Below are 4924 nucleotides of genomic sequence, written 5' to 3'. Positions count from 1 at the left end.
CGGATAGAGAATTGGACAGGATAGCTGATATTATAGGATAGAGGATAGGATAGAGGATAGGGTAGGATAGAGGATAGGATAGGATAGATGAAAGGATACGATAGAGGATAGGATAGAGAATAGGATAGGCTAGAGGATAGGATAGAGGATAGGATACGATAGGGGATAGGATATTGCATTGGATAGGATAGAGGATAGGATAGGATAGAGAATAGGATAGGGTAGAGGATACGATAGGGTAGAGGATCGGATAGGATAGAGGATAGGATACGATTGAGGATATTATAGGATAGAGGATAGAATATGATAGAGGATACGATATTATAGAGGATAGGATACGATAGAGAATAGGATAGGGGATTGGATAGTATAGGGGATTGGATAGGATAGAGGATAGGATAGGATAGAGGATAGGATAGGATTGAGAATAGGACAGGATAGCTGATATTATAGGATAGAGGATAGGATAGGATAGAGGATAGGATAAGATAGAGGATGGGATCGGATAGAGGATAGGATAGGATAGAGGATAGGATAGGATATTGGACAGGATAGAGAATAGGATAGGGTAGAGGATAGGATAGAGGATAGGAGACGATAGAGGGTAGGAGACGATAGAGGATAGGATTGGATAGAGGATAGGATAGGATAGAGAATAGGATAGGATAGATGATATTATAGGATAGAGGATAGAATATGATAGAGGATACGATATTATAGAGGATAGGATAGGATAGAGGATCGGATAGGATAGAGGATTGGATAGGATAGAGGATAGGATATGATATAGGATAGGATAGGATAGAGGACAGGATAGAGAATAGGATAGGCTAGAGGATAGGATAGAGGATAGGAGACGATAGTGGATAGGATAGAGGATAGGATAGGATAGAGGATAGGATAGGATAGCGGATAGGATAGGATAGAGGATAGGATAGGATAGAGGATAGGATAGGATAGCGGATAGGATAGGATAGAGGATAGGATAGGATAGAGGATAGGATAGGATAGAGGATAGGATAGGATAGGATAGAAAATGGGATAGGATAGAGTGTAGGAGACGATAGAGGATAGGATAGAGGATTGGATAGGATAGAGGATAGGATTGGATGGAGGATAGGATAGGATAGAGAATAGGATAGGATAGATGATATTATAGGATAGAGGATAGAATATGATAGAGGATACGATATTATAGAGGATAGGATCGGATAGAGCATAGGATAGGGGATTGAATAGGATAGAGGATAGGATAGGATAGAGGATAGGATAGGATAGAGGATAGGATAGAGAATAGGATAGGCTAGAGGATAGGGTAGGTTAGAGAATAGGATAGGATAGAGGATAGGATAGGATAGAGGATAGGATAAGATAGTGAATAGGATAGGATAGATGATATTATTGGATAGAGGGTACAATATGATGGAGGATACGATATTATAGAGGATAGGATAGGATAGAGGATCGGATAGGATAGAGGATTGGATACGATAGAGGATAGGATATGATATAGGATAGGATAGGATAGAGGACAGGATAGAGAATAGGATAGGATAGAGGATAGGATAGAGGATAGGAGACGATAGTGGATAGGATAGAGGATAGGATAGGATAGAGGATAGGATAGGATAGAGGATAGGATAGGTTAGAGAATAGTATAAGATAGAGGATAGGATAGGATAGCGGATAGGATAGGATACAGGATAGGATAGGATAGAGGATAGGATAGGATAGGATAGAAAATGGGACAGGATAGAGTGTAGGAGACGATAGAGGATAGGATAGAGAATAGGATAGGCTAGAGGATAGGATGGTGGATTGGATAGGATAGAGGATACGATATTATAGACCATAGGATAGGATAGAGTATAGGATAGGATAGAGGATAGGATAGGATATTGGATGGGATAGGATAGGATAGAGGATAGGATAGAGGATAGGATAGAGGATTGGATAGGATAGAGGATAGGATAGGATAGAGCAGACGATAGAGGATAGGATAGGATAGAGGATAGGATATAATAGAGGATAGGATAGGATAGATGATAGGATAGGAAAGAGGATACGATAGGATAGTGGATAGGATAGGATAGAGCAGACGATAGAGGATAGGATAGGATAGAGGATAGGATAGGATAGAGGATAGGATAGGATAGAGGATAGGATAGGATAGAGGATAGGATAGGATAGGATAGAAAATGGGATAGGATAGAGTGTAGGAGACGATAGAGGATAGGATAGAGAATAGGATAGGCTAGAGGATAGGATGATGGATTGGATAGGATAGAGGATACGATATTATAGACCATAGGATAGGATAGAGTATAGGATAGGATAGAGGATAGGATAGGATATTGGATGGGATAGGATAGGATAGAGGATAGGATAGAGGATAGGATAGAGGATTGGATAGGATAGAGGATAGGATAGGATAGACGATAGGATCGGATAGAGAATAGGATAGGGCATTGGATAGGATAGAGGATAGGATAGGATACAGGATAGGATAGCATAGGGTATAGGATAGGATAGAGGATAGGATAGTATAGTGGATAGGATAGGATAGAGCAGACGATAGAGGATAGGATAGGATAGAGGATAGGATATAATAGAGGATAGGATAGGATTGATGATAGGATAGGAAAGAGGATACGATAGGATAGTGGATAGGATAGGATAGAGCAGACGATAGAGGATAGGATAGGATAGAGGATAGGATAGGATAGAGGATAGGATAGGATAGAGGATAGGATAGGATAGAGGATAGGATAGGATAGAGGATAGGATAGGATAGACAATAGGATAGGATAGAGGATAGGATAGGATAGAGGATAGGATAGGATAGAGGATAGGATAGTATAGATGATAGGCTAGGATAGAGGATAGGATCGGATAGGGAATAGGATAGGATACAGGATAGTGTAGAAGAGAGGATAGGATAGGATAGAGGATAGGATAGGATTGAGGGTAGGATAGGATAGTGGATAGGATAAGATAGAGGATACTATATTATGGAGGATAGGATAGGATAGAGGATTGGATCGGATAGAGGATAGGATAGGATAGAGGATAGGATAGGATAGAGGATAGGATGGGATAGAGGATAGGATAGGATAGAGGATAGGATAGGATAGAGGATAGGATAGGATAGAGGATAGGAGACGATAGAGGATAGGAGAGGATAGAAGATAGGATAGGATACAGGATAGGATATAATAGAGGATAGGATGGGATAGAGGATAGGATAGGATAGAGGATAGGATAGGATAGAGGATAGGATAGGATAGGATAGAGGAAAGGATAGGATAGAGGATAGGATAGGATAGAGGAGGGGATAGGATAGAGGGTACGATAGGATAGAGGATAGGATAAGATAGTGAATAGGATAGGAAAGATGGTATTATTGGATAGATGGTACAATATGATAGAGGATACGATATTATAGAGGATAGGATAGGGGATTGGATCTGATAGAGGATAGGATAGGATAAAGGATACGATATTATGGAGGATAGGATAGGATAGACGATAGGATCGGGTACACAATAGGTTAGAGGATTGGATAGGGTAGAGGATAGGATAGGATAGAGGATAGGATACGGTAGAGAATAGGATAGGGGATTGGGTAGGATAGGGGATTGGATAGGATAGAGGATAGGATAGGATAGAGGATAGGATAGGATAGAGGATAGGATAGGATAGAGGATAGGATAGGATAGAGGATAGGATAGGTCAGAGAATAGTATAGGTTAGAGGATAGAGGATAGGATAGGATAGACGATAGGATGGGATAGTGAATAGGATAGATTAGATGATATTATTGGATAGGGGATACAATATGACAGAGGATACGATATTATAGAGGATAGGATAGGGGATTGGATCGGATAGAGGATAGGAGACGATAGAGGATAGGATAGTATAGATGATATTATAGGATAGAGGATAGGATAGGGGATTGGATAGGATAGCGGATAGGAGACGATAGAGGATAGGATAGGGAATTGGATAGGATAGAGGATAGGATAGGATAGAGGATAGGATAGGATAGAGGATAGGATAAGATAGAGGATACGATATTAGAGGGGATAGGATAGGATAAAGGATACGATATTATAGAGGATAGGATAGGATAGACGATAGGATCGGGTAGACAATAGGATAGAGGATTGGATAGGATAGAGGATAGGATAGGATAGAGGATAGGATAGGATAGAGGATACGATATTATAGAGAATAGGATACGGTAGAGAATAGGATAGGGGATTGAGTAGGATAGGAGATTGGATAGGATAGAGGATAGGATAGGATAGAGGATAGAATGGAGAATAGGATAGGATAGCGGATAGTATAGGATAGAGGATAGGATAGAGGATAGGATAGGATAGATGATAGGATAGGATAGAGGATAGGATAGGATAGAGGATAGGATAGGATAGATGATAGGATAGGATAGAGGATAGGATAGGATAGAGGATAGGATAGGATAGAGGATAGGATAGGATAGAGGATAGGATAGGATAGAGGATAGGATAGGATAGAGGATAGGAGACGATAGAGGATAGGATAGGATAGAGGATAGGATAGGATACAGGATAGGAGACGATAGAGGATAGGATAGGATAGAGGTTAGGATAGGATACAGGATAGGGTATAATAGAGGATAGGATAGGATAGAGGATAGGATATGATAGAGGATAGAATGGAGAATAGGATAGGATAGAGGATAGTATAGAGAATAAGATAGGTTAGAGAATAGGATAGGATAGAGGGTAGGAGAGGATAGAGGATAGGATAAGATAGTGAATAGGATAGGAAAGATGATATTATTGGATAGAGGGTACAATATGATAGAGGATACGATATTATAGAGGATAGGATAGGGGATTGGATCGGAGGATAAGATAGGATAAAGGATACGATA

Source organism: Halictus rubicundus, unplaced genomic scaffold (genome assembly GCF_050948215.1).
Source record: "Halictus rubicundus isolate RS-2024b unplaced genomic scaffold, iyHalRubi1_principal scaffold0041, whole genome shotgun sequence".
In the NCBI taxonomy this organism is placed as follows: Eukaryota; Metazoa; Arthropoda; class Insecta; order Hymenoptera; family Halictidae; genus Halictus; species Halictus rubicundus.
Note: the sequence above shows the minus strand (reverse complement) of the source record.